The sequence below is a fragment of the Pristiophorus japonicus genome, chromosome 9 (assembly GCF_044704955.1).
Source record: "Pristiophorus japonicus isolate sPriJap1 chromosome 9, sPriJap1.hap1, whole genome shotgun sequence".
Taxonomy (NCBI): domain Eukaryota; kingdom Metazoa; phylum Chordata; class Chondrichthyes; family Pristiophoridae; genus Pristiophorus; species Pristiophorus japonicus.
In genome coordinates, this window is record NC_091985.1 from 55,222,281 (window position 1) to 55,244,013 (window position 21,733).

The window sequence follows — 21,733 nt, forward strand, 5'->3', positions numbered from 1 at the left end:
AGTAGAAAGAAATCGAAAGGTGACGTCACAGCCAAGGGGGTAAGTGATTGGCTGGTAATTGGTAACATAGAAACATAGAAACATAGAAAATAGGTGCAGGAGTAGGCCATTCGGCCCCTCGAGCCTGCACCACCATTCAATAAGATCATGGCTGATCATTCACCTCAGTACCCCTTTCCTGCTTTCTCTCCATACCCCTTGATCCCTTAAGCCGTAAGGGCCATATCTAACTCCATCTTGAATATATCCAATGATCTGGCATCAATGACTCTCTGCGGCAGGGAATTCCACAGGTTAACAGCTCTCCTGCCATGACTTAACCCTTAGATAAACTTAATTTGGCAACAACAATGCTAAATGTTACTTACTGATAAAGAAAAGAAAAAAACTACTTATTTATAATTTATAATGGGGAACAAAGAAATGGCAGACCAATTGAACAAATACTTTGGTTCTGTCTTCACGAAGGAAGACACAAATAACCTTCCGGATGTACTAGGGGACCGAGGGTCTAGTGAGAAGGAGGAACTGAAGGATATCCTTATTAGGCGGGAAATTGTTTTGGGGAATTTGATGGGATTGAAGGCCGATAAATCCCCAGGGCCTGATTGTCTGCCTCCCAGAGTACTTAAGGAAGTGGCCCTAGAAATAGTGGATGCATTGGTGATCATTTTCCAAAAGTCTATCAGTTCCTATGGACTGGAGGGTAGCTAATGTATCACCACTTTTTAAAAAAGGAGGAAGAGAGAAAACGGGTAATTATAGACTGGCTAGTCTGACATCAGTAGTGGGGAAAATGTTGGAATCAATTATTAAGGATGAAATAGCAGCGCATTTGGAAAGCAGTGACAGGATCGGTCCAAGTCAGCATGGATTTATGAAGGGGAAATCATGTTGACAAATCTTCTGGAATTTTTTGACGATGTAACTAGTAGAGTGGACAATGGAGAACCAGAGGATGTGGTGTATTTGGACTTTCAAAAGGTCCCACACAAGAGATTGGTGTGCAAAATCAAAGCACATGGTATTGGGGGTAATGTACTGGTATGGATAGAGAACTAGTTGGCCAACAGGAAGCAGAGAGTCGGGATAAACAGGTCCTTTTCAGAATGGCAGGCAGTGACTAGTGAAGTGCCGCAGGGTCCAGTGCTGGGATCCCAGCTATTTACAATATACATCAATGATTTAGATAAAGGAATTGAGTGTAATATCTCCAAGTTTGCAGATGACACTAAACTGGGTGGCGGTGTGGGCTGTGAAGAGGACGCTAAGAGGCTGCAGGGTGACTTGGACAGGTTAGGTAAGTGGGCAAATGCATGGCAGATGCAGTATAATGTGGATAAATGTGAGATTATCCACTTTGGGGGCAAAAACGCGAAGACAGAATATTATCTGAATGGCGGCAGATTAGGAAAAGGGGAGGTGCAATGTGACCTGGGTGTCATTGTTCATCAGTCATTGAATGTTGGCATACAGGTACAGCAGGTGGTGAAGAAGGCAAATGGTATGTTGGCCTTCATAGCTAGGGGATTTGAGTATAGGAACAGGGAGGTCTTACTGCAGTTGTACAGGGCCTTGGTGAGGCCTCACCTGGAATATTGTGTTCAGTTATGAAGGACGTTCTTGCTATTGAGGGAATGCAGCGAAGGTTCACCAGACTGATTCCCGGGATGGCTAGATTGACATACGAGGAGAGACTGGATCAACTGGGCCTTTATACATTGGAGTTTAGAAGGATGAGAGGGGATCTCATAGAAACATATAAAATTCTGATGGGACGGGACAGGTTAGATGCGGATAGAATGTTCCCGATGTTGGGGAAGTCCAGAACCAAGGGACACAGTCTTAGGATAAGGGTTAGGCCATTTAGGACTGAGATGAGGAGAAACTTCTTCACTCAGAGAGTTGTTAACCTGTGGAATTCCCTGCCGCAGAGTGTTGTTGATGCCAGTTCATTGGATATATTCAAGAGGGAGTTAGATATGGCCCTTACGGCTAAAGGGATCGAGGGGTATGGCGAGAAAACAGGAAAGCGGTACTGAGGGAATGGTCAGCCATGATCATATTGAATGGTGGTACAAGCTCGAAGGGCCGAATGGCCTACTCCTGCACCTATTTTCTATGTTTCTATAGGCCCAAGTTTCGGGCCGCGCCGCCCCAACCTGGACGCCCATTTTTCGCGCTGGAAAGTGCACCGAAAAAATACCTGCATATTCTCCGGCTCCCTGCAGCTCGGCGGGGTGCGCACAGAACAGCGGGGGGTGGAGCAACAGACTCGCGCCGATTCTACAAGTAGTGGGGGTCGGGGCTAATTTAAATAAGGCAACGTCGTGCCGGCAACCCTGCGCGTATGCGTTGGAGAGCGCGCACGCGCAGTGGCACATAAACATTGGCACTCGGCCATTTTTAAAGGGACTAGAGGAAAAGTGAAGATTTGTCTCATGGACCCCTGGAAAGACTTGTGATTTAATTTTAGTGATTTTTTTTGTGTCTGAAGGAGTGCTTTTTAAGCACTGTTGAATAAATCACCAACTGAAATCAGTGAGTGCGGCTTTTCGCTGCTAAACTTGCAGAACAGGTGCTGCATTGGTGCATGCAAATTAAGGACTGTGTGTTTTGAAAAATAAGAGTGTCAATTCAACTTTGCAATGGAACAACATCCACCAAGAACAAAGAATTTCTTGCATGAGGAAGTGGAGATATTAGTCAACATCATTGAGCAGAGATGGCAGGAGCTAGATACCAGCAACAGAGGTTGCATAAAAGTGCCACCAAAAGAAATGAAGAAACACTGGAACCAAGTTGCAGAAGATTACTGCGCAGTGGTGCATACCATTAGATCTGGAAGCCAGTGTAAAAAGTAATGGCACGACCTTGGTCAAGTAGTTAGTGTATGTAATATTTTCCATTTTTAATGTAATCGTAATTGTAACGTGACTATCTGTATGTCCCACCTTGCAGAAAGATGCACTCAGTAAAAAGTTATATTTTACTCTTTGCAGAAGAAATTGGCCCACAACAAAAGGGAAGCAACTCGGACAGGAGGAGGCATGCCCAATCTGCATCAGCTGACACCCTTGGAACAGAGGGTAGCTGCTAGGATGAGTCGTACATGGGGAAAAGCAATCAGTACAGCACAAGCTGGGCCCGCACGCGAGGAAGAGGGTAAGTCCTGAAAATGCATCATGGTCCTTCAAATCAACCTGCTGCCTAGCCTGCTATGTGTGAGAGTACTCATGCCACCCATCCTGCCCCCTCTCCCTTGCTGTTAAACATTTGACTGTTCTGATGTATTTTGCAGAACATGATGATGATGATGATGATGATGATGATGATGATGATGATGATGCCAACCCTGAGGATCCTGAAGATGCAGAAAAAGGACCAGTACAACCAGATGCGGATGATCCAGACTGGATGATGGCAGCAATGACTGAAATGTCTGCAGGGGAGAGCTTCCAAATTAATGTTTATGAGCCCCCATCAAGGGGCATCAGAGTTTCAACCCCTAGCATAGGTTTTGGTTCTACCTTCCATGGTTTGGATTCCGATGTTGCAGGTCGCAGTGGTGCTGCTGGTGTAATGCAGCAGTCTACAGTCAGTGCACTACCGTCCGAGCCTGCGCCTCCCACTCGCATAGGTTCTGGTTCCACCTTCTATGGTTTTGATTCCAACTTTGCGGGTCCCAGTGCTGCTGGTGATATCATGGAGCAGTTTACACCCATTCACCCACCATCCCAGCCCACGGCTCGCACTCGAGTACTGTCGTCTGGAACACCGAGCGCCCCACCTTCCCAGCCTGTGCCTCCCTCTCTAGTACTGCCATCTGGAACACAGAGCGTCCCACCATCCCAGCCCGTGCCTCCCTGTGTAGTGGTGCCGTTTGGAACACCGAGCGTCCCACCGTCCGTGCCCGCACCTCCCAGTGTAGTGGTGCCACGAGGCAGACCCAGGCAGAGGAGAAGGAGATTGGATACACACTCTCCTGAGATGCAGCGTGCAACAGATGCGGCTCAGGTGGTGGCATTGGGTATGGAGACCAATGAGCTTACCCGATCACTCATCGGTGGCGTCAGTGCAGTGGGTGAAGGGGTGACGGTACTGACGGGAGAAACAGCAGTAATGACACGGGAACTTAGGGAGGGAATGTCCGAGGGAGTGCAATCGACGGCACAGGCCGTCAGGGAGGGCATGTAAATGACGGCACAGGCCGTCATAGAGGTAGCTGCTGCAATAAGGGCACACAGCCCCGCGAGTCAAATGACACCCCCGTGAAGAAGTGAAGTGAACATTCACTGAGATGTGGATGAGACATGGTTGCAGCCTTTCTTTGCTGCTTTTGTTTTTTGGTCTTGATGTAGCTGTAGTAACGTTTTGCACATTGAAATTGTTCTTAAAGTTTTGTAACTTTACAACTTATAAGTGATCTTAGGGTTTTTAAGTGATCGTATAGTGCAAATGCTCTCACATTTTCTATCTTATTTAATTTTGCACCTAAAAAGTGATCCTGAAGTTTAAGTGTTCTTGAGAGTGTAAGATTTTTCAAATTGAAACTGTTTTGTAAGTTTTGTAACTTTACAACTTATAAGTGATCTCAGGGTTTTTAAGTGATCTTATAGTGTAAATGCTGTCACATTCTGTAACTTATTTAATTTTGCATCTAAAAAGTGATCTTGAAGTTTAAGTGATCTTAAGAGTGTAAGAATTTTCACATAGAGATTGTTTTGTAACTTAGTTTGCTCCAGTTCTGGTCAGTTAGAACAGTTTCACTTTGGAACAGAATTTTTTTTTCAAAAGAGGGCGTGTTCGGCCACTTACACCTGTTTTGAAAGTTTAGGCAGTGAAAACTTACTCCAAACTAACTTAGAATGCAGTAAGTGAAGATTTTTGTATGCTCAGAAAAACCTTGCCTACACTTTACAAATCAGACGTAGGTTACAAATTAGGCGTAGGGAACGAGGGGGTGGGGGAGGGGGGCGGGGGGTGGTGAAGGGAAGTAGTCAATCCAACATCAGGAAAATGAGGTTCAAGAGCTTGGAACTGAGATCAGTAAAGCTCTGCCTCACAGTTCTCTCTGCACTACCCCAAAGTTTGTTGAAACTAGATGGTCTATCTTTATTTGGAACCCCAAGCTGCTATAGCAGCAGTCCTTGAGAAAGCATGGAACGCAACCTGGCCCACGAGGCAGCAAATTCCTGATTCCCCTCTAACTCCACCACCCCACCCACGACCCCCCGCTTCCCCCATAATTTATTCACACTCTGGGCTAGAAATTGGCCAGCCTTGCGCCCATTCTTTTGGCGATATTTCGCCTTTTTTGACGGTAAAAGGTGTTCACTTAAATTGACCAAAGTTATGCGCCGGCAGTTTTGAAATACCACTGAAAAGCGGACCGCCGTCATGCAACATCAAAAAAAGCAGTATCGCTTTAAATTGGCCATTCGGCACACCTGTATTCTGCGCGGAAAAAAACGCCCGAGTAAAGCCTGCGCTGCAGCCCCAGAAACAGCAGTAAGTATGAAGACCTGCAAAAAAAAGTAAGTTAAAGTTTTTATTTTTTCATTCTTTTGTAGCGATTACTTAGTTAAGGGTCTTGTAAATGTTTTGTGATTTTTAATTTTTTTTAATGCGATTTATTTTGTGTGTTTCCCCCCTCCCTTGGCCTGTCTTTTTCGCGGTAATTGGCCTCAAGCTAAAGTTGGCGAGGACCGCAGTTTCCACCGCGAATCCTCGTGCAACGCCGATTTTTATCATCGGGCGCATTTTGTTGCCAATTTTATACCTTTAAAAAATAGCCAAAAATGCTGAAAAAATACCGCTATCGCCAAAAGACCAATTTCTTTAGTGTCTCATCCAATGAACTCCCCTCTAACTCTAGACTGGTGCAATCACCATGCTTACCCATTTAGCTGATGCAGGCCTTTAAAAAATGCAGCAATACCTTATTTCTCACACCATCTCCTAATGACAGGTGCTTTCTATGCAGGGAGTTCATCCACATTACACATATGGAGTCTACTGGTTGAGCCTATACCCAACTGAAAACCTAGGCTTATTTTTCAATCAATCAATCACACACTCTCCATGGCTAGGTACACTGTGTAACAGTACAAAGTTTTGAATTTATCTGAGGAGTATTCAGTCCAATAATGATTAACTAAGATTGTGAAATCCTCTTTTCATTTACTAATTCTATGTTCATGTGCCACTTTCAGATTTGTTTGGGCATTCATTTTCTCAGATACAGTTATCAATTGTTACCATAAGTATTCCGGAGTTTACCTTTGTGAACAAGTGAAATAGCTTCAAATGCACATTACAAAAGTTAAAAACCAAAAAACTATTTCAAGAATGATTAACTATTGGTGAGGATTAGGTCATAGTAAATAGGTTACACATTAAGATTCTGGAATTAAACTGCGTGTATGTGTGTGGCTAATCCCTCCTAGTTAATCGGTTTAAAATTCGTGTAAGCACCTCTACAGAAACATGTACTGTGTCCCTCCCTTAAGTGTCTTTATAGTTAACACTTGGTCCACGTGATCTCCTGGACTGGTTTTGATCGCCTGAAGTGGTCGGAGAGTTATTTTCTAGAATATTTTTTCCCTTATTGGCCTTGGATTTTTTGCCAATCCCAGGAGATTACATGGCTGTGGGGGTGGATGGGAGGGAAGAATTGTTTAGTCATGATAGTCCGGCAATCATGGTGTGGAGCAGGCTTGATGGACTAGCTGGTCTTTTCCAGCCTGTCAATTTGGTATGTTCGTATCTCTTCTAGGACCTATGCAGCCGATTTTAACCTAATCTCCCCGTCGGGGTGACAAGATTGGGTACAACACTGGCTTTACACCCCATTTGATTTTACTCTCCAGTGTCGTCTTCCACCTGACAAGCAAGGTTAAAGTTAACTTCTCCAATATATTTGAGACAGGATCTGCATTTCCAGCCAGAGGTTTGAATACCAGTGCTCCAAATTTTATCCCAGCTAAGACTAGCCAGTCATTGCAAGGAATACAACTGGTGACAGTCTGACCGAACCCGTTTAGTACCATACCAGACAGAGTATTTTAACACTCAGATATTTTAGAAGCTCAAGAACATGGTTATCATACTGCATTGAACATTTCTTTTGTGTGGAAGCAAGAGGGTGCTGGAAATGACAAGTAATCTCAATTACAAATAGCCTCATAGTAATAGTAAGAGGTTAACATCCTTAAGGGGGTAAAAATCTAGTTTTTAAACCACAGCGCTTCTTTATCTGGATCTTACTGCTTCAGTGCAATCTCACCACTTTTTGTCTGTAAGCTCAGGAAACACAGAACCATTTTGCCATTTAATTGGACCAACTGCCATCTAGTGGATGAAATGCAAAACTTGACATTTCCTGACACTTGGGAATATCTGTAAGAAAAAAGCCACTTTTTGCATTCAGCTAAATATGATTTTGTGTAACTTTTGAATGAGAGGTACCAATTACTACGTTATCACACGTTTACTAGTTTTTCTATATAACAGTGACTTTCCTTCCTCTCTCCCCTGCTCCCCCCACCCCCCCTCCATAAAAAAACACAATCTGATCCCTCAGGAGCGGTCTGCACAGAGCAGGATTAAACGGTGTGCACTTAAACAGAGTGTTTTATTTGGGAATTTGGAATGTGTGGGAATTTGGAGAAGAGGGGGAAGGAATTACTGCTTCTTGCCCACACTACTTGTAGTGCCTTGTGTTACAGGTAGATATTTAATTTCATTACCCATAACTTAATCTAGATCAATTAAGTAGTCAAGAAACTAAACTGTAAACTACGTTACTTAAATGCAAATGTAATTAAATAGAACAAGATCATAAAGGGATGGCAGTGCATGGTGTGCCGCAACTGCAGCATGTGGGAGTTTGTGGAGAGCATTGTAATCCCGGACAACCATGTTTGCAGTAAGTGCCTGCATCTTGAGGCACTTCAGCTCAGAGTTGTTGAACTAGAGTTTGAGGTGCAGACATTGCAGGGCATCAGGAAGGGGGAGAGTTATCTGGACACTTTGATCCTGGAGCGCGTTACAGCCCTTAGGTTAGGTAGTGGTACAGGTCTGGTTAGTAGTCAGGGACAGGAGGGTGTGACTGCAACTCAGGCAGGTAAAGGCACCCCAGGTGCAGTGCTGGAGGAGCCTCGGCATTTATCCTTATCCAACAGGTATGAGGTTCTTGCTGACTGTGTGGAGGAGGGAAAAGCCTGCAGGATGGATGAGCAGGCTGACCATGGCAACATGGTGCAGGAGGCCATTCAACTGGGGGGAGTGAAAGGGAATGTAGTTGTGGTAGAGGACAGTATAGTCAGAGGGATAGATACTGTTCTCTGCAGCCACCACCGGGAGTTCCGAAGGTTGCGTTGCCTGCCGGTGTCAGGGTTAAAGACACCTCCCCGTGGCTGGAGGAAAACTTGGAGTGGGAAAGGGAGGATCCAGTTGTTGTGTTCCACGTAGGAACCAAGGACATAGGTAGAACTAAGAATGAGGTTCTGCTGAAAGAGTTTGAGGAGTTGGGATCCAAATTAAAAAGCAGAACCTCAAAGGTAATATTTTCTGGATTATTACCTGAGCCACGCGCCAATTGGCATAGGGATAAGCAGATTAGAAGGTGAAATGCATGGCTCAAAGAGTGATGTGGGAAGCAGGGGTTTTGCTTTGTGGGGCACTGGCACCAGTCATGGGGAAAGTGGGAACTGTTCCATTGGGACGGGCTCCATGTATACCGGGCTGGAACCAGTGTCCTGTGAATCAAATAACTAGGGCAGAAGACAGGGCTTTAAACTAATGAAAGGGAGGGGGTGGGGGCTGGGAGAATTCAGGAAACAGTAAATTTAAAAGCAGCAAGAGAAATGTCAAGGCAGAGCAGAGATTTGGGTAAAAATAAGCAAAGTGGGTCAGAAAGGGATAGAGAGAGTAACAAAGGAAATAGGGCATCAGTGACTACGGTGACATCAGGGGAAAAAAAAGTCAAAGCTAAAGGCACTATATCTGAATGCGCAAAGCATTCGCAACAAAACAGATTAATTAATAGCGCAGATAGAAATGAATAAGTTTGATCTAATAGCCATTACGGAAACATGGTTGCAAAGTGACCAAGGTTGGGAACTAAATATTCCAGGATAGTTAAGTTTTAGAAGAGTAAGGAGAAATGGAAAAGGAGGAGGGATAGCCCTGATTATAAAGGATCGGATAACAACAATAAGTTGTATTTATAGAACGTCTTTAACATAATGAAACGTCCCAAGGTGCTTCACAGTTGTATTATGAGATAGAAATTTGACACCGAGCCACATAAGTAAAAATTAGGTGACCAAAAGAGATATGTTTTAAGGAGCATCATGAAGGAGGAAAGAGAGGTCGAGAAGCGGAGAGGTTTAGGCAGGGAGTTCCAGAGCTTGGGGCCTAGGCAACAGAAGGCACGGCCACCAATTGTTGAGCGATTATTATCAGGGATGCTCAAGAGGGCATAATTAGAGGAGCGCAGACATCTTGTGAGGTTGTGGAGCTGGAGGAGATTGCAGAGATAGGAAGGGGCGAGACCATAGAGGGATTTGAAAATAAGGATGAGAATTATGAAATCGAGGCGTTGCTTAACCGGAAGCCAATGTAGGTCAGCAAGCACAGGGGTGATGGGTGAGCGGGACTTGGTACAAGTTAGGACACGGGCAGCTGAGTTTTGGATCGCCTCTAGTTTATGTAGGGTAAAATGTGGGAGGTCAGCCTAGAGTGCATTGGAATAGTCAAGTCTGAGGTAACAAAGGCATGGATGAGGGCTTCAGCAACAGATGAACTGAGGCAAGGGTGGAGACGTGCGATGTTACGGAGGTGGAAATAGGCGGTCTTAGTTATGCTGCGGATATGTGGTTGGAAGCTTATTTCAGGGTCATATATGACACCAATGTTGCGAATAGTCTGGTTCAGCCTCAGTCAGAAGTTGGGAGATGGATGGAGTCAGTAGCTAGGGAACGGAGTTTGTGGTGGGGACTGAAAACAATGGCTTCGGTCTTCCCAATGTTCAACTGGAGAAAATTTCTGCTCATCCACAACTGGATGTCGGCTAAACAGTCTGACAATTTAAAGACCGTGGAGGGGTCGAGAGGACATCAGTAGTAGGGAAAATGCTAGAATCTATTATTAAGGATGTGGTAACAGGGCACTTAGAAAATAGTAATAGGATTGGGCAGAGTCAACACGGCTTTATGAAAGGGAAATCATGTTTGACGAATCTGTTACGGTTTTTTGAGGTTGTAACTAGCAAAATAGATAAAGGGGAACCAGTGGATGTGGTGTATTTGGATCTTCAGAAGGCATTTGATAAGGTGCCACACAAGAGGTTATTGAACAAAATTAGGGCTCATGGGATTGGGGGTAACATACTAGCATGGATTGAGGATTGGTTAACGGACAGAAAACAGGGAGTAGGAATAAATGGGTCATTTTTGGGTTGGCAGGCTGTAACCAGTGCGGTACCACAAGGATCAATGCTGGGGCTTCAGCTATTCACAATCTATATCAATGATTTGGATGAGGGGACCAAATGTAATATATCCAAGTTTGCAGATGATACAAAGCTAGGTGGGAATGTAAGTTGTGAGGAGGATGCAAAGAGGCTTCAAGGGGATATAGATAGGCTAAGTGAGTGGGCAAGAACATGGCAAATGGAATATAATGTGGAGAAATATGAAGTTATCCAATTTGGCAGGAAAAATGGAAAAACAGAGTATTTTTTTAAATAGTGAGAAATTGAGAAATGTTAGTATTCAAAGGGACCTGGGTGTCCTTGTACACGAATCACTGAAAGTTAACATGCAGGTACAGGAAACAATTAAGAAAGCAAATGGTATGTTGGCCTTTATTACAAGAGGATTTGAGTATAAGAGTAAACAGGATAGAAATTGCCTCCCCGCCCAAAATGGGGCGTTCCCACCCCGTTTGATGTTTTTTACCGCAGCTGTGGTGAGGTCGCCTCTTCCGCAGCATTCGGCTCTGTGGTTCTTTTTGTTTTGATCCGGAAGTCGGTTAGAATGGAGACAGTGACTACACCCGAGGGGCAAAAACGCGGTGGTGACAGGAACTGAGGGGTGGAAGTTGGGGGGGTGTGCAGAGTCACCGCCACGATGTCATCATGGCGCCGCATCAACACGGCTCTCCCCTTCACTAAAAGGGGAGTGCCTTCGTGATTTTAAAACTTCGGCCAGGGAGGGTTTCAGCCGGGCCAGTGGCCTGGCACCCAAGAGGGGGTGCCAGGTTGCCTATTGGCAGCCCGGCTGAACCCGGGAGCATATTTGTCGGGCCGCCATGGCAGTCGGCTGACAAAAAAAAATGGCGGCAGCGGCAGTGCATCCTCCCCTTTAAGGGAAGCTGCACCACCGCTGCAGAAGGCCACAGCCTCATTGGACCACCAGGGAAAAGCTTGTTTTGTCACTGCTGGGCAGGCCAACGATTTTCAGAGGGGAATGTCGCCGTCATGGGGGTGGATCGGCGGTGCGCACAGTGATGACATGCTTAACACGGATCGGCAGCAGTGGAGCAGTAAGGGGGGGGATCGGGGCACCACCGGGAAAACTCGAGTGGGCAATTAGGCTAACAGTGGTCATTCCACGAAAAGTCGGCAGCCTCTCCATTCCGCAGCGTGGCCACCGACTTTGGGGGCCTTAAGGAAAGGGGCAATTTCGGCCCAACTTTATCTTACTGCAATTATATAGGGCCCTGGTGAGACCGCACCTGGATTATTGTGTAAAGTTTTGATCTCCTTAACCAAGGAAGGATATACTTCCATAGAGGGAGTGCAACGAAGGATCACCAGACTGATTCCTGGGATGGGTGAATTGTCCTATGAGGAGAGATTGGGTAGGCTAGGCTTATATTCTCTAGAGTTTATAAGAATGAAAGGTGATCTAATTGAAACATGTAGGATGTTTCCCCTGGCTGATGGGTCTCGAACCAGAGGTCACAGTCTCAGGATAAAAGGTGGCCATTTTGGACTGAGATGAGGAGAAATTTCTTCACCCAGAGGGTGGTGAATCTTTGGAATTCTCTACCCCAGAGGGCTGTGGAGGCTCAATTGTTGAGTATATTCAAGATAGAGATCGATAGAATTTTGGATATTAAGGGAATCAAGGGATATGGGGATAGTGCAGGAAAGTGGAGTGGAGATAGAAGACCAGCCATGATCTTAGTGAATGGCAGAGCAGGCTCCTGCTCTTATTTCTTATGTTCCTAGCTGCTTCAAAATTACAATTCAAATGAATCATGAAGATAGTCAGGAATAAGAATGCCTACTGAAAGTACTCCATATTTTATCCATCTTCCTTGCCATTGCTTGCGAGCATTGCCAAATGTGCTATTTTTACAGGAACATTATACCATGTAAAAATAATATTTTTATAATATAGTTGCTCACTGTTGCATTGCTCCTGTGAATTGCAGGATATGCTATTTTATAATAAGCACTCAAGGGCAAATCTATCGATCAGGAGGACTTGGGGCGCAGAGGTTGTGGAAGCGTTGGGAAAATGTTGCGGGCTATAAGCAGTCAAGGAGGGGGGTTAGGAACACTGTGAAGAGACTTGGAATGCAGAGCACTGTGGAGCTGATGATGCTGGAGAGGGTTGTAGTACAGGACCAATAGGGGCAGCTATATCCTAGAAGGTCCTAGGATAGTGTACGGAAGCACTGAGGACAATTGCACTGGAGGGGGATTCGGTTTCAGGAGCACTGAAACAGAGCAGAAATCATTACAGTAGATGAGTAATAGAGCATTGTAAGAAAAAGTAGGATCCAGGGGCATTGAAAGGGGAGCTAGCAGCACTGAACAGATTGATGAAGACTGAAAACACTAATTTAGGGCTTAAAATGCAGGTTTCCCCCAATTTGGCAGCAGTAACACTCGCGAGGCGCAGAAGCCTCGCCTCTCGCGAGAAATTGGGTTTTCCATCCCCAAAAGGAAGTGGTGCGAAATCAAGTGCTCCACTTACTTTCTGGGGTGGTAGCGGGTCGGACGCCTCAGGAGGAGGGCGAATGGCTCAGCAGCGCTATGCGTTGGGCCACGTAGCGCTGCTGCGAAGGAGGGGCTCCTCCCTGAATTAAAGGGAAGGGCCCAAGCTGTATATTCTGCAGGAAAGAAAGGGCCCTACCTGGACCTCCGACGAGCGGAGGTGCCGCACCAACAGCCCGGCACTCAAGCAGAGTGCCGGGCTGACCGATCGCGGCACGGACCACCCGTCCAAAGCGCACAAGAAAATCTGAGTTTTTCTTTTAGGAACAGCCGGCCACTTCCCCTTTAACTTTCGCCCTGCTAGCGGCTGGCCGTCCGGTACCTGTTCCCTGAAGCTGTCGCTGGCATTGTCTGGTCAGCTTCGGGGGTGATACCCAATTTAGGGTACGGGGCGCTAACGGGACTCTACCTGTTACCGCCGCCGCTAAATTCCCGCAGTTAGCGGTGCCGCGCCCGGTTGCAAAGTCGTTTGATCCCCGTTAGCACTCCCGGAGGCACTAACGGGAGGCGCAAATGACCCGAATTTCTCCCCCAAATTACATAGATGGGAATGGGAAGCAGTCCAGAACACATGGTCAAGCTACGAATATAGGGTCTTGTGTACTGGCTGAGGTCTGGGAAAGAAGCACAGGCTCTAGAGTAAACTGCCGGAGTGGATAGTGGTGGTGAGAAGCAAAGATGGCAGGGAAGAAGTGCAGTAGATAAGGTGCATCGCGAATGTGTGAAGATGTTTTTACATGGGGAGAGAGCAAAGGGTAGTGTGCGTCATTAAAATGTGGGAACTGCAATTCTTGGGAAGAGGCACCGTGGGCAGCCGCAATTTTGTTTGAACAAAATATTTTGATTTTACATTTTTAAGGAGTTAGTTCATAGCTCCTACAAATCAAATTGTCAATCCTCGACAATAAATATCACCAAAAATCTAATTCAGTAGTTCTCAAACTTTTTGTGTCAGACCCCAGCAGAAAGTTCTCAGCCTCTCATGCCCCACCTTACTAATAATACTGGATGCAGCAAGTCTGCAAAAAAAAAGTCTTGTTCTTTTTCCTCCTTCACTTTTTTCTCCTTCAGCATCTCTCTTTCTATTCTCTCCTCTCTACTTATATCTTTTTCCTGCTGTACTTCGCTCTCTTTCTCTCACCTCATCTCATTGCGTCTCTTTCGCTCATCTCTTTCCTCCTTCATTTCGCACTGTCGCCTCCTTTTCTTCTTGCCTTTTACCTCCTGCAAGTTCTTGCTTTACTTTACCTGTGTTTCTCACTATCCTCGTTATGTTTCAGCAAACTTTTGAGCAGGCAGGCAAGCCAGCAAGCATTTGTGGTGAATGGGTAAGTAAGTTGGCAGATTGTCAAGCAATGCAGGCTAGACAGAGGGAAGCGATTGATTGGGAGAATGGGAGAAGTCTATCTCGGGAACAGTAGTTAACTACTCAAGTACTTTAACATAAATTGCACGAACAACTCCTTGTATATCGTTATTATTTATCTAATTTATTAGCAGGAATAAATTTAAGATCATCACAAAAAGAACAAAGGGAGAGGTTAGAAGATTTTTTTAATGGGATTTTGGGGATCTGGAAGCAGAATCTATTAGTATAGCTTTGAAAAGGTAAGTAGATAAATATCAGAAAAAGAAAAATTAAAATGATGTGGGGAAAGGGTAAAAGAATGCAACTAAGTGGACAGCATACTAAGTGGCCAGGTAAGAAAACTTGCCAATGCTGATAGCTTTTGTCAAGCCATCTGACAGACTAAAAACAGTCCCTCAGTATAGATCTTATGATGCAAAGTTATATTGGTAGTGTAGTGGGACACAGGCTTGTCATAATTTAAGCAACAAGTACACTCAATAATCCATCATTCATATGATAGCAGAAAAATCATAAAACACACAAAAATTCAATTTGCAGCTGTGGTGATTTTAGAATATACTGAAGAGAGATGGATGCTGCAGATATGAGATTTATTTTAAAAACATATTAACAGGTGTAGGCCATTCAGCCCCTTGAGTTTGTTAGGTTATTCCATTAGATCATGACTGATCTGTACCTCAACTCCATTTACCCGCTTTTGTTCCATATCTCTCGATACCCTTACCTAACAATAATTTAGTAATCTCAGTTTCGATACTGCATGGTAACAAAGGAAACATCAACAAAACTATGTGTAAAAATACCGAATACCACATTCAAAGTAATAGAACATAAACAGGCACTACAGTCACCAACAGACATGCTAATTTCACACATTCTAGTTTACGGTGGAGTAAAATTCTAGATACAAGAACCTTATTGGAATTTTTTAAACGAAGTTAAAGGTTAGCGCTGCGCTGAAGCAGTCAGTGCTACGCGGCTGCTCCGTGTAGTGCTGATGTGCCACAACGCCCCTCCCCTTCTGTTAAAGGGGAGTGCCACTGCGGACTCTGCAGGCCCTTTGGTGGCTGCCACTGGGCCACCAGGGGCATTCTCGACTGGGCCAGTGACCTGGCACCCAAAGAAGAGTGCCAGGCTGCTTGATGGCGGCCCGGTCGAGACGAGGGCTGCCATTGTCAGGCTGACGGAAGAGTCGGCCGACAAAAAAAAAAATGGAAGCCTGGGGCGCACATGACCTCCTCTTTATGGGGCGCCCGGACAGATGTCAGCTAACTTTGCGACCCATGAAGCTGCCGTTGACATCTGCCTGCACCAGCCTCGCATCCCAGAGGCCAATTTCCCCCACGGGGCGCAAAAGGGTTGGTGCTGGGCAGTGAGGGGTCAGCGCGCAGGTCGATGACGTCAATGACAAGTGCGCACCGGCTCGGGCACAAATCGCGGGGCACGATGCTAACTGCAAATCGCCCTCAAATTTGGGGGGGGCAATTTCACCCCAGGCACAACCGCTGCCCTCCTCTAGGTGAGGGCTAGGATAGACTGGCAAATAATACTTAAAGGGTTGACAGTGGATAGGCAATGGCAGACATTTATAGATTACATGGATGAACTTCAACAATTGTACATTCCTGTCTGAAGTAAAAATAAAACAGGGCTAACAATGGAAATGAGGGATAGTGTTAAATCCAAGGAAGAGGCATATAAACTGGCCAGAAAAAGCAGCAAACCTGAGGACTGGGCGAAATTTAGAATTCAGCAGAGGAGGACAAAGGGTTTAAATAGGAGGGGAAAAATAAGAGTATGAGAGGAAGCTTACAGGGAACATAAAAACTGACTGCAAAAGCTTCGATAGATATGTGAAGAGAAAAAGATTAGTGAAGACCAACGTAGGTCCTTTGCAGTCAGAATCAGGTGAATTTATAATGGGGAACAAAGAAATGGCAGACCACTTGAACAAATACTTTGGATCTGTCTTCACTAAGGAAGACACAAATAACCTTCCGGTAATACTGGGGGTTTAAGGATCTAGCAAAAAGGAGGAACTGAAGGAAATCCTTATCAGTCAGGAAATTGATGGGATTGAAGGCCGATAAATCCCCAGGGCCTGATAGGCTGTATCCGAGAGTACTTAAGGAAGTGGCCCTAGAAATAGTGGATGCATTGATGATCATTTTCCAACATTTTATTGACTCTGGATCAGTTTCTATGGACTAGAGGGTAGCTAATGTAACACCACTTTTTAAAAAAGGAGGGAGAGAGAAAACGGGTAATTATAGATCGGTTAGCCTGACATCGGTGGTGGGGAAAATGTTGGAATCGATTATTAAAATGAAATAGCAGCGGATTTGGAAAGCAGTGACAGAATCGGTCCAAGTCAGCATGGATTTATGAAAGGGAAATCATGCTTGACAAATCTTCTAGAATTTTTTGAGGATGTAACTAGTAGAGTGGATGTGCTGTATTTGGACTTTCAAAAGGCTTTTGACAAGGTCCCACACAAGAGATTAGTGTGCAAAATTAAAGCACATAGTATTGGGGGTAATGTATTGACGTGGATAGAGAACTGGTTGGCAGACAGGAAGCAGAGAGTCGGAATAAACGGGTCCTTTTCAGAATGGCAGGCAGTTACCAGTGGGGTACTGCAGGGTTCAGTGCTGGGACCCAAGCTATTTACAATACACATCAATGATTTAGATGAAGGAATTGAATGTAATACCTCCAATTTTGCAGATGACACTAAGCTGGGTGGCGGTGTGAGCTGTGAGGAGGATGCTAAGAGGCTGCAGAGTGACTTGGACAGGTTAGGTGAGTGGGCAAATGCATGGCAGGGGGATGGGAACCAATGCAGGGAGACAGAGGGAAACAAAATGGAGACTAAAGCAAAAGACAGAAAGGAGATGAGTAAAAGTGGAGGGCAGAGAAACCCAAGGCAAACAACAAAAAGGGCCACTGAACAGCAAAATTCAAAAGGGTCAAAGTGTAATAAAAAGGCAAGCATGAAAGCTCGGTGCCTCAATGCAAGGAGTATTCGGAACCCAGGAGAGGGCTCTGAGCTAGTTCGAGTGGGTGAGAGCTCAGATGAACAGGACCCCAAGAAAGAATGCAAAAGGCAGGAGGCAAAAGAGCAGAGTAACACTGGGGTAAGTGTAAACCACAAGGTGATAGGAAGGGCAATATGTATGAATATAAAGGGGCTGCAGGAGGGGTCAAAACTAAAAATCATGGTTTAAAAACTAGTATTAAAACACTTCACCTAAACGCACGCAGCATTCGAAATAAAGTAAATGAGTTGACGGCACAAATCATTACAAATGGGTATGATTTGGTGGCCATAACAGAAATGTGGTTGCAGGGGGGCCAAGACTGGGAATTAAACATACAGGGGTATCTGACAATTCGGAAAGATAGACAAGAAGGAAAAGGAGGCGGGGTAGCTCTGTTAATAAAGGATGATATCAGGGCAGTTGTGAGAGACGATATTGGCTCTAATGAACAAAATGTTGAATCATTGTGGGTGGAGATTATAGATAGTAAGGGGAAAAAGTCACTGGTGGACGTAGTTTATAGGCCCCCAAATAATAACTTCACAGTGGGGCGAGCAATTATCAAGGGAATAATGGAGGCATGTGAAAAAGGAACGGCAGTAATCATGGGGGATTTTAACCTACATATCGACTGGTCAAATCAAATCGCACGAGGTAGCCTTGAGGAGGAATTCATAGAATACATAAGGGATTGTTTCTTAGAACGGTATGTTACAGAACCTACAAGGGAACAAGCTATCTTAGATCTGGTCCTGTGCAATGAGACAGGAATAATAAACGATCTCCTAGTAAAAGATCCTCTCGGAATGAGTGATCACAGTATGGTTGAATTTGTAATACAGATTGAAGGTGAGGAAGTAGTGTCTCAAACGAGCGTACTATGCTTAAACAAAGGGGACTACAGTGGGATGAGGGCAGCGTTGGCTACAGTAGACTGGAAACACAGACTAAACGGTGGCACAATTGAGGAACAGTGGAGGACTTTTAAGGAGCTCTTTCATAATGCTCAACAAAAATATATTCCAGTGAAAAAGAAGGGCAGTAAGAGAAGTAATAACCAGCCGTGGATAACCAAGGAAATAAAGGAGAGTATCAAATTAAAAACCAATGCGGATAAGGTGGCCAAGGTTAGTGGGAAACTAGAAGATTGGGAAAATTTTAAACGACAGCAAAGAATGACTAAGAAAGCAATAAAGAAAGGAAAGATAGATTACGAAAGTAAACTTGCGCAAAACATAAAAACAGATAGTAAAAGCTTTTACCGATATATAAAACAGAAAAGAGTGACTAAAATAAAGATGAGAAGGGGGATTTAATAATGGGAAATGTGAAAATGGCTGAGACCTTAAACAATTATTTTGCTTCGGTCTTCACAGTGGAAGACACAAAAACCGTGCCAAAAATTGCTGGTCACGGGAATGTGGGAAGGGAGGACCTTGAGATAATCACTATCACTGGGGGGTAGTGCTGGACAGGCTAATGGGACTCAAGGTAGACAAGTCCCCTGGTCCGAATGAACTGCTTCCCAGGATATTAAAAGAGATGGCAGAAGTTATAGCAGATGCATTCGTTATAATCTACCAAAATTATCTGGACTCTGGGGAGGTACCAGCGGATTGGAAAGCAGCTAATGTAATGCCTCTGTTTAAAAAAGGGGGCAGACAAAAGGCAGGTAACTATATGCCGGTTAGTTTAACATCTGTAGTGGGGAAAATGCTTGAAGCTATCATTAAGGAAGAAATAGCGGGACATCTAGATAGGAATAGTGCAATCAAGCAGACGCAACATGGATTCATGAAGGGGAAATCATGTTTAACTAATTTACTGGAATTCTTTGAGGATATAACAAGCATGGTGGATAGAGGTGTACCGATGGATGTGGTGTATTTAGATTTCCAAAAGGCATTCGATAAGGTGCCACACAAAAGGTTACTGCAGAAGATAAAGGTACGCGGAGTCAGAGGAAATGTATTAGCATGGATAGAGAATTGGCTGGTTAACAGAAAGCAGAGAGTCGGGATAAATGGGTCCTTTTCAGGTTGGAAATCGGTGGTTAGTGGTGTGCCACAGGGATTGGTGCTGGGACCACAACTGTTTACAATATACATAGATAACCTGGAAGAGGGGACAGAGTGTAGTGTAACAAAATTTGCAGATGACACAAAGATTAGTGGGAAAGTGGGTTGTGTAGAGGACACAGAGAGGCTGCAAAGAGATTTAGATAGGTTAAGCGAATGGGCTAAGGTTTGGCAGATGGAATACAATGTCGGAAAATGTGAGGTCATCCACCTTGGAAAAAAAAAACAGTAAAAGGGAATATTATTTGAATAGGGAGAAATTACAACATGCTGCGGTGCAGAGGGACCTGGGGGCCCTTGTGCATGAATCCCAAAAAGTTAGTTTGCAGGTGCAGCAGGTAATCAGGAAGGCGAATGGAATGTTGGCCTTCATTGCGAGAGGGATGGAGTACAAAAGCAGGGAGGTCCTGCTGCAACTGTATAGGGTATTGGTGAGGCCGCACCTGGAGTACTTCATGCAGTTTTGGTCACCTTACTTAAGGAAGGATATACTAGCTTTGGAGGATGTACAGAGACGATTCACGAGGCTGATTCCGGAGATGAGAGGGTTACCTTATGATGATAGATTGAGTAGGCTGGATCTTTACTTGTTGGAGTTCAGAAGGATGAGGGGTGATCTTATAGAAACATTTAAAATAATGACAAGATAGAGGCAGAGAGGTTGTTTCCACTGGTCGGGGAGACTAGAACTAGGGGGCACAGCCTCAAAATACGGGGGAGCCAATTTAAAACCGAGTTGAGAAGGAATTTCTTCTCCCAGAGGGTTGTGAATCTGTGGAATTCTCTGCCCAAGGAAGCAGTTGAGGCTAGTTCATTGAATGTATTCAAATCACAGATAGATAGATTTTTAACCAATAAGGGTTACGGGGAGCGGGCGGGTGAGTGGAGCTGAGTCCACGGCCAGATCAGCCATGATCTTGTTGAATTACGGAGTAGGCTCTAGGGGCTAGATGGCCTACTCCTGTTCCTAATTCTTATGTTCTTATGTTATGTTCTTATGTTCTTATGCAGTATAATGTGTATAAATGTGAGGTTATCCACTTTGGTAGCAAAAACAGGAAGACTGAATATTATCTGAATGGTGACAGATTAGGAAATGGGGAGGTGCAACGGGACCTGGGTGTCATGGTACATCAGTCATTGAAGTTTGCCATGCAGGTGCAGCAGGCAGTGAAGAAGGCAAATGGCATGTTGGCCTTTATAGCTAGAGGATTTGAGTATAGGAGCAGGGAGGTCTAACTGCAGTTGTACAGAGCCTTGGTGAGGCCACACCAGGAATATTGTGTTCAGTTTTGGTCTTCTAATCTACAGCGAAAGTTCACCAGATTGATTCTCGGGATGGCAGGACTGACATATGAGGAGAGACGGGATCAAATGGGTTTGTATCCACTGGAGTTTAGAAGAATGAGAGGGGATCTCATAGAAACATATAAAATTCTGACGGGATTGGACAGGTTAGAGGCAGGAAGAATGTTCCCGTTGCTGGGGAGTTCCAGAACCAGGGATCACAGTCTAAGAATAAGGGGTAAGCCGTTTAGGACCGAGATGAGGAGAAACTTTTTCGCTCAGAGAGTGGTTAACCTGTGGAATTCGCTACCACAGAAAGTTGTTGAGGCCAGTTCGTTAGATATATTCAAAAGGGAGTTAGATATGGCCCTTACGGCCAAAGGGATCAAGGGGTATGGAGAGAAAGCAGGAACGGGGTACTGAGGTTGAATGATCAGCCAGCTCAGACTCGAGGGGCCGAATGGCTTGCTCCTGCACCTAATTTCTATGTTTCTATGTTTCTAAAAGGCAATTACGCCCAGTTAGCGCCTCCCGTCAGTGCTAACATAGCGCAAAAAAGGGGCAATTTCGGACACTAGGCCTTTACATAAGACAACTGTCAGACATTCTTCAGAATACAAGATGTCAGCTCAAACCAATGCCATAACATTTTTGGAACATTTTGTTTAGTTGCTTCCCAGTACCCATCAATTTGGGGTTGGTAACTTTAAAAACATTGAGCAATTGTTTAGTTTTCTGCTATTTACTCATTGGCATCTTTCCTAGCTCATGCTTTCCTTATTTTTAATTCACAAGTTCCCCTACTTCTTCAGTTGTGAGTTATTGCTGTTTTATGACTATGAAATGTGAGTCAATTTTGTGCAAGTGATGCACATCAGGTTTAGTCATCCATCACCAAATCTGACTGGACCACTCCAAGTGCTATTGGGTCTCCTCA